The sequence below is a fragment of the Haliotis asinina genome, chromosome 8 (assembly GCF_037392515.1).
Source record: "Haliotis asinina isolate JCU_RB_2024 chromosome 8, JCU_Hal_asi_v2, whole genome shotgun sequence".
NCBI classification, from domain to species: domain Eukaryota; kingdom Metazoa; phylum Mollusca; class Gastropoda; order Lepetellida; family Haliotidae; genus Haliotis; species Haliotis asinina.
Window position 1 is genome coordinate 31219810 of NC_090287.1, and position 10095 is coordinate 31229904.

The window sequence follows — 10095 nt, forward strand, 5'->3', positions numbered from 1 at the left end:
CTAACACATGCAACATGTACTGATGGACAAGGTGTTAATGGTTATAAAACAAATATCAAACCATGAAACTGATTAACTGGTACAACTGCATACACAGAACTGACACAGAACATAAGATACTAGATAATTTGATGAACTAATAAATGTATGATGTGACTTGGTTGAAATATTTCTGGAGTACAGATTATATGAATAGATATAACGAAGACATATATGCGGAATATCTCTGGGTACCCATGTTAAAACAAATATTGTAGAAACCAACCATATTTCAGAAACGTATTTCTCGTGATTTTAGGCTGTTTTTCTTGACAATTACTTGTCGCAATGTCCACAAAGAACTGTGTCCCTGCAGCAGAAAGTGCCACGAATAGTCTACAGAAATTATGCATGTACAAATCATAGCCAAAGGGTCAGTGGGATTGTGCTTCATTCTTCATTCACATTGACAAATGAATTAAGGTTTCAAAGAAATCGTGACACATCACCAAATTATATTAGTAATAGTAGTAAAGTTAACTTAAAGGGTAGATAGGGATAGTACATCTGGGTGTATAACTGAAAAGAACAAACAATTTTGTGAGCACAGTGCGTAAATTACTTACATGGTACGTGTGTGTGTGTGTGGGGGGGGGGGGGGGGGGGGGGGGGGTCCATCCAGCAGAAATATATCCGGATACTACCTTCTCCTGACAGGATTTTAGAAAATAACTTATTTGCCACAATAAAGTTTCCCATGAGTGCTAAATCAGTAGGACTCATGACGCTCGGGCATGTTAAAGTAAGGTGAACATGTTTTCACAATTAATCACTGTTAATAATCACAAGGTCTACATATTGATGTTTGACACTGAGAAAAAGCAATCAGTGAAGCTAATGCGATGAAAAGACTGCTAAAACCATAACTGCTCACTGTTGTCACTTTGAGTACTTACATTCAATCCGCTGAATTCCACTTTTCACACTCCCCTTTGATGTCGGCAATGTAAACAAATAAACGAATGGCGACAGGATCACGTCCACGCGAGACTATCTAATTGTTAACAAAACAACTCACAACAGGGTATACCTTCCTCTTTTGTTGTAGAACGAGGAAATCTACTGTCAAATGGTCACATTAGATTTATTTAAAAAAACACAATGACAAAACTGTCTATTTCCCGTGAGTGCTAGCGAGACGCCATCTTGTTTGGCGGGTAGGAACAAATTTGTTTTCCTAGCAATTATTTTTCAAAACTTTAAGCATAAGATGGCTGCGTCGTGTAAACTTTGCCATGGCCACCTCATTTTCCCCAAAAGCACTCGACGAAAGAATTCGCGACTTGGAGAAGAAAGCAGAGAACGGATGCGAGCAACTCGGAGTACCTCGGATGTGTCAGGTAAGACCGAGGGTATTTTATTGTAAATAACGTTTAAAGAAATATTGCGTTAATGACAGAAATCCGGATAGATTATAAAGTTTATCCCGCGAATGTATATTTTTGCTCGTATTATTTTTAAATGTTATCGTTAAATCTAAGTAAAATAGGCCTGAAAAATAAGTTTGTTTATATTCCATTTCAATAGATCGACATGGTATAGAATACACCAAGCTTGTATTTGTAAGTAACTATCTTAGTACTAACCACAAGTATTTATTTAAGTTTAAAGGGGCAGACTTTTGATTTTAGTGCTCCTGTTAATAGTTTGCAAATTTTAGCGTTGCAACTCGGTTAACACTTGTACAAAAGGTGTGTGTGTGTGTGTGTGGGGGGATGAATTACGATCTGCATCAAAAAGATCCGCCATATGTAGTGGTTCACTCATGGGTTTACTGGGTATTGCAAGATGTATTTCACCAATTCAGATATATTTTAAAGAATGATAAAAATTATGGGCTTTTACAATGGCAACATTTCGGTGTAATTTATTAAATGCAATCCTGGATCATTAGTGAAATGAAATTGTTTACCCCCAAATTCGCTCAGAGGGGTCAGATGTGTTTCTGAACTATTTGAGGCAAACACTAAATTCATATAAGAAACTGTTAGCTCTGCGTAGGATACATTTAAAATTTCATGTAATTTTTCAATAATTTAATACATACGTGTTGAGCATAATCATATATATACCTGTTATATTTAACGTATTTGATTTAATCTTTTAGGCTGTTGTGAGAAAAATCTGGACACGACTGCTCCTGGAGGATCACCCTTGTCTATCGAAGGTATGTGCTCATGTTACTAGGTAATTTCACTTTGAATATTTCATTAATTCACTTCCCTACGTACGTTTTCTCAAAATGAAAAATACATGAAAGTATCATTTGCAAATGGATTTGAATAGCCGGTAAACTAAATCAGTTTAACATTACACCTGTGTGAAATTGCCATCAAACTGACCCCTTGATTTTACAATGCTTAATTGCTGCAAGGTTATGTCATGTGATATAACTTCTTTTATCATGATCTTTATGTCAAGCTGTTCACTTACCGGTTGCATAACTTTGGCAAACAGGATGTACATAGAATTTGCACGAAATAACACAAAGGATGGTTAGCCTTTTTGGAAGTTATTTTAAATCATTTAACTACAAAATGGTAAACTTTCAGAACAATATATGTATTCAAAGTTATAAATCTGCACTTTACTTGGTTGTATAATTTTCACTGACGATCGTTAATTTTAATAGACATTGTATTGAATGCATGATTGAATGAAGTGCAAGAAAAATGACATTTGTTTTTATTTCAGTAAAGCCGATGACGAGGACTCTATGAATATAGTAGTCAAAGAAACAAGTGACTATATCACGACCAAGGATGGTCAATAGGATCTTGTGAAGGTAATTTTCACTCACCTGCCTGTCATTATAAATAGTTAATGATTTAAATAATAGTGTAAAGACAGATTTATGGATGTTAACTTCAGTAACCAAGCCAGCATGGCATATATAAATACCTTTGCCTAACAGATGAACTAAAATGCGTGAAACATGCTGTATAGTACTTTAAACATTTATTTTCAGAAGCGCTTTGTAGAGTGTGTAGAGTGGCGGAACAGGCGTGATGATCTCAGTAGACAAGAAACCGGAAAGAAAGTGTCACACAGAACAGCAGCAAACAAAAACAAAAAAACCAAAAAGAATGAAATCCGTAAGTATATCTATTCGAATAATAACATGTAACAATTCTTCTCATTACAATGTGTGACAGATTCTAAGTTCCGGAAATATACATTTAAACTGTTTACGGATTATTGCTTTTTACATTCTTAAGATATGTAACACATGATTCAGATCATAATTTCATAAATCATAACATAAGAATCAAGTCAGTTAATGGTGATATATAAACATGTTATTACACTTCAGTGACTTCATGTCACTTCAGAGCAACAGATTGTGTGTCCATAAGAAAATGGGATATGTCATTAAATGTGATGAACTGCTTAACTTGTGTTGGGGTGATTAATGAAGTAAATAATTTTTCACGACACTTCCTTTTTAATAATTTGCAATCCATCTTGGCATTATGGTTTATCTGTTGATTGATTTTTGTTTAATTTTCAGAAAATTGCACTGCGCATGAAAAGCCTGAAAACTATTGACTGGCCAGATCGACGAAAGGAAAGGGTTTCAACTATACTTACCTTGGAAATGACTTCACCAGTTGTGAGTGATGAAGAAGATGCCAATTCATTGCTCTCTTACCCCTTTACCTGGGAGTCTAAACTCAAGATGTCTGCACTGGACTCAGCCACAATTTTCAACGCCACCACCAAAGCTAAGGCCAACATGAAGACCAGGATGCGGCATCCAACCACAATGACAGAGATATCCGCTCAAGGATGCCCAAGTGGGCTAGTAAATAGCTAATCGATCACATGAACGTAATTTTATCTGTGATCAACTAAATTTGAATTATTCTCAATGTAAAACTTTAATAGTTTTGATATTCTGATTGTATTTCAATTAATACAATTTTATTCAATCTTAATTTTTATCTATTTTCCAAGAGACCTTTATTTACTTTAAATACATTTTTTGTACTTTCAATGTAACCTAAGTTCTTTATTGCATTTTATTTCATTGTTGTATTGTATTGCATGGTGTGTGTTATTATATGTTTAGCATTGACTGACTGGGGTGTGTTTTTCTGTGTCAGCGTGAGGAGGTGCAGGAGGAGTCAAGGGATGCAACTGTTATAGCATGTTTTTAGAAATATTTTTGTCATAAGTGACAAATATTGATCTGTTATCTAGTGCTATATCTTTTTATTATTTATTAGATAAATGTTTGATCCATATTTGTCTGAAAATAAAACAGTGAATCTTATTGTATCTTTTGTTTTTCTTTATGTATACGTGATGATTGTACACAAACTCCTTATATTGTCTTTGCCAACCAGGAGTAACAAGAATGTTATATGCAATGACACACATTGAATGACTCCTGTGAACCCGAGTAAATGAAATGCTGTGGAAAGTTTTCTGGCAACAGAAACTCTGCGGAAACCTGATGGAGTCTTGGTAACTGAAACTCTGCGGAAACCTGATGGAGTCTTGGTGACTGAAACCCTGCGGAAACCTGATGGATCTCTAACTTAACTGAAACTCAACGGAAACTTGTTGGAGCATGGGTAACGGATACCGTGCGGAAACCCTTAGAAAGTGGGTAATTGACAGTTTCCGTCATTGCGGAAACTCAGTGTAAAAGAACGGAAACTCACTGGATTCTTGGTGGAAACTTAAGTTTCAGTCCACTTTCCATCAGGTTTCCGCACTGCGGAAACCAGGTTATTTTTGCTGTGCACATCACAGGAGTTATTCCTTGGGGGTGAGATCAAGGAATAAGCCAATTCAGATATCGCTGGAATGAAATGGCATCACAATGCTCTGTAAACCATTTTGATGAAGGTAATTATGCACTTAAACTCACAGTCGTTATTTAGAGATGTTATAGGTTCCCCCAGAAATAAATCGATGCACGAACCATAAATGGTTTGTACAGGAGAACATTACAGAAATGTTATTAAATGACAAAAATCTCCAAGTGGATACCTACTAAGGAGCCTCAATGAGTAAATTTAGTAGCGCGGCACCAAACGTTATTAACACAGAGAGAACACTATGCATATCGTGTTTTTGGATGACATATCTGTGATAAGGATATTCACGTGAAAACGGCTCCAATGTGGTTTCCGAAACTGAAGGTTCGTTTTGATTCAGCTGTGGGGTTACCGAGGTCTCCTATCTAAGGACATCATCTTGACGTCGTATTCTTAAAGTTTGTTAAGAATGAAATCGAATTTCGTGAAGTTTCCATCTGTTACTAATAGGTTACTGAAGTCCTTTGAAGGTTATTCAAATATATTTTGGTGTCAATATGGTCGTTACATAAAATAGATAATCCTAGGTGTTAGCATTCATTTCCGACTGTTTCAGTTGCTTAGAACATCTCTCAGGCGCAGTAACTTCGCTAAATATCTCAAACTGCTTCACAGTCACTCATAAATTGAATTTTCAATAACGGCATCAAGACATCTCGTATTTAGAAGTAAAGAAATGAAGGACATTAAATTCTTTTCGATATAGAGTTTGCGAATGTATGGAGTACCGAATTTACAATACAAAACAGCAAGCTAGCAGTGGCTCGGACTCGCCGATCAAGTTTTATTTTTTCCGTTTTTCTATGATTAGTCCTAAACCATGGGTTCTATCCTTTAGCTATTTGCTTGTTGAAGTCATCAGTGATTATGTTTTGTTAACAATACCCAGTACCGAGTAACAGAATTAGTGTACAGTAATGCTTACAGTGATGTTCTACCGTCAGTTGTTGGCAATCTATAGCCCATTTTTATATTGCATTGTTCTTTATAGTATAAATGTTTTAGATCTAACGGCTTGTTTTACATTCTTCTCTGTGATATTCTAGTTAGTTTACTCTCCTTTGTTGACAGGCTTTTACAATGTGCCATTAATGAATATTATTTTGTAATTAAGCGTTTTCGTCACGAAATGGCTGAAATATTGCCGATGTGACGATATATTTTAACTCACTCACTCATTGTAACAACACAGTTTCTGGCTTTCACATCATTTTCTGACAAAACTCACACGCTATATTTATGGTATCTTTTGGCATATTTCATTTAAATGATTAAAAATATGCTGCTTTGATATCATAAATATCTCATGAACATCATTTACTGTCATACGAACAGTTTGAGGAAATGGAAAATATATTGATTGTGTCTCAGATTTAGTTCCTGACATCATAAATTGTGGACTTTTTGCTTCTTGGTACTTGGAACAGAATACACAGGAAAAAGTAACCATAGATAATTGGTTATCACAGTATGTTTCTTCTCATCAAACAAAATTATCCTCATGTCCGAGAATAAAGATAGAGATGAAAAGAATTTTCATTCCTAACTAATGTATTTATACCGAACAATAAACATTCACGCATTCAGTGCATAAAGCACTGATTGATTTTCTTTCCATGAATATGGATGAGAAGTTGACGTCCAACGTCGAGAACGTACGCCATACAATAGACACCATGCTGGAAGAAAATAAGGGGCAATGAAGAAATCAGCATTGGGTTTTGAAAATATGCACATTACCTTCATTGGTGAAGAACACATGAGGATTTCCTGAAACAGCTTGGTGCCATTGTAAGATAGAGCAGTTAGTATAGGGCCAAGTGTTTCAGAGGGCATGCATGAATATTGAAAGACAAACTCATTAACAGTGTATGTGTTTAAGAGTTGATACCTGAAGAGCTGTTATTCTTTTCAAGTGTAGCATCCGATGAACGTGGGATTTCACATAAATCCTTTCTCTGTCGGAAGTCTAACACGTAAGATCAAGATAAAGAGGAAACAGCTCAACTTTTAATCGTAAGGTCATTTGAAAAATGATCATCAACCGATGTGCGAATTTCAAACATCGTTTTCGTAATGTTGCAGGGCATAATTTACACCCTATGCGGTCAACAAAACTACTGTTCACGAAACAGTCTGAAGTGACGTTTGTCTGCAGTTCTTAATGCAGTTAATCATGGTCTCTAGTCTGGTGATCTACCTGCTGTTGTTGGCGACCTATAGCCTGTTTTTGTATTGTATTGGTCAAATAGTGCTATTAGTTTTACCTTTCCACCCTAGTTTTAAATCTAATTGTGATATTCTAGTTGTTCTGTCGACAGGTGTTTGTGCTGTACATATATTCCATTTCAATGTTACATGTTCACTTCACGATATGGCTGAAATATTGCCGAGGTGACGTTAAATATTACCTCACTAATGCACTCACTAATGCAGTTAAACCAGCGTCATCGATTAGGTATTTTGTTTCCATGTCCTCCGGTCTTGGTTAATGTTCCTTTAATTCCCATGCAAAGTATCACGAACAGGATATAATGCGCTGCACCCCAAGAAGGTACTTAAAAATACATTAGACACTAAACACACGCGTAATATGAACATCTGAATTATTTATAGAACAACGATACACATGATGTATGATCGGAGACATATCGTGCCCAGACTGCAGAACAAGTGAAACAATTCCACATTACACAACCGTGAAGATCCGGGGTAGAATTGGTCTTCAGCAATCAATGTTTGTCACAAAAAGCGACTATATTTGTTGTAAGAGGCAACTATTGGGATCGGCTGGTCAGGCTCGCTGATGACACGTCCTCTGTTCCCCATTGAGCTGATCGATGCTCATGCTGTTGATCACTGGATTGTTTGGTCCAGACTATATCTACACATAAAGCCATATTGCTGAAACATTGCTTGTCATGACTGCGGCGTAAAACTAAACTCACTCATCTCATTACAGGCTGCTTCAGAATGTTATCTTGATGGTACACTAAATGTACATGATAATGGACATACAAATGGACCCAATCCTTCACAGTTACTGTAAATGAAGTTCCAGGAAGCAAAGTCGGATTGAGGATCAACTGACATCTGCTATTGAATTTGCTGCAATTTGCAAAAATATTCCCGGGTGCATGCTTCTATAAATACTCAGTGATGCTGATATCAAATGCCTGCAATTTACTTTCCGTCCAATTAAAGTTCGAGCGTAAACGGGCCCTCTTAGCTGGTACCATCCAACCGCCCTCGGAAACCATGAAACACGTTCGTATAAAAATGTTTGTTCCTTCAGGGTCTGTACCGCTGCCAATGCAATCACTGCTGAGCGTTTGCCACCATTGTTGAGAGGCTACACGATTTTGAGTGTAAATATAGCTGCAACGGGATGATGCCACCTGATCGCCCTTTTAACACATTGCGGATCGAAGCAATCCGATCAGAGGTTCTTTGGAGCAAAGAAAGAACATTTTGCAGTGTGATAGTCTAAATGTCCAACGCATTTAGAGAGTTGTGACTGGGATCTCATTGCTAGTTCTCAGCACTCGAATGTTACTGGATATACATCGCGATCGGACAAGCTTTTACGATGTATGAATGGCGAGCTAAGTATTGACAGTTCAGCTTTCATTCTCTCGGTCTGCCATAAAATGTCCTACTCAGAAAGTATATGTGATAAATCAGCGTTGGAATCTATGTTATCCCTTTTATCTTGATTAAATCGGGGATTTGAGAGGATAGTCAAGGATGAGAATCTCAAAAGGGGCCTAGCCTCCCCAGTACTGATTTTGTTTGTTTGTATTTTCAGTTAGTATGATGTCTTGGGCTCATGAAAAGGCCTGTAATACTCTCAGATTGTGGTATCAGTTTTTTTCACAGGCCTTTTTATGTGGTGGGGATCTGTGAACATTTTCATGACATTTGGTCTGCTGCCCGACAACATCTCAAAGTTAATCATGGATAGTTTTACTATTATCAATCTAATCACTTTCAATTTGAATTTTGTGTATTGCTAAGGGAGGTAGAGTTTTTTGACATATTTTTCCTTTTGAAAATAGTCAAAATGATGCCATCTTGTATTGTCGTGTGTTGCCTTCTCGGCAGGTAAATTTATATAAAAATTAACACCGAATGTGTCCATTTACATCCAATGTTGATTCTTTGAATGTTTTTTGACACTTGTCTCTTCTACAGTGGTGGCATGGGCACACAACGAGTAAATTTTGTAAGGTCATGTCGTGGTAACATAATGTTTTACAGCTTATTCTTTGAGACAGGGTATTTTAGCGATTGTCCGACCTTTCATGGAAATGTGTGGTGGTGATTTATTTATTGAAAGTTTACATTATTCTTGTAACTAGAATCAATTGTTTGTGTTTCCTGTTTACTTCCAGAGTGACAACATGTTATATGGAATTATTTCATATTATCCAGAATTCAAAATGGCTGCCAAGATGGCCGCCATTGTACTTTTACTACTTATACATAGCAGAGGACTAAGTTTGTACTGATCTGTAAACAAACAATTTATTTGATGTCAAATGGCTTATACAGTATCGAAGAAGAACAAAATTTCAATGGTATGGTTTATGAAAGCGTCATTTGCCTAAAATAGTTGATGAATCATCCAAAGTATTAGAAAAGTATGCTTCAAGGTCGATAACTACGTCTAAGCTCTGGATGTACAGGGTAATGTGGGGAAGCCGGGGTACAGCTTTTTACAGGTTATCTTTTGTGCATAAACGTATTGATATGTATTAATGTTGATAGTGCTCTCCCTAATGTTGATAGTACTCTCCCTTGATTGAGAAATGATAACTTCGACACTGTTGTAGCTATTCAAAGTTGTCTGTCAGATAACTCTTAATCACTTTTGATGCATTCAGAAGCTTACAATTAACTCTCTTCTTCACTTTCTTTCAGATAATTCTCAATAAGACGTTTTAGACTGTTGAATGTTGCTGGAAGTTCTTGTCAGTATTTCATATACACGCACCACTAGATTATTTGGTACATGCTTAGCATTAGAAACCTGTCCACAAGATGTAAAGACTGTTTCGTGAACATCAAAATTGTGACCCATTTGTTGTGTTGAGCTTCTCATCTCTAATGGGCTTTACAGACTTTGGGGGGAATATATAGAGAAGATAAGATTTTTGGTTTCAATCGATGTAAAGGTGTATAAAAGTTGGTCTTGGAAGAGTTCAGCTGACTACATATGATATTA

At 36.4% G+C, this 10095-nt stretch overlaps 1 long non-coding RNA gene across 1 annotated transcript; it reads left to right on the top strand.

The window, feature by feature from the left end:
• Positions 1–2726: 2726 nt before the first annotated feature.
• On the top strand, positions 2727–3123 carry LOC137294565 (uncharacterized). Its single transcript, XR_010957524.1, has 2 exons — positions 2727–2824; positions 3008–3123. It is a non-coding gene; the product is annotated as an uncharacterized lncRNA (long non-coding RNA).
• Positions 3124–10095: the final 6972 nt, after the last annotated feature.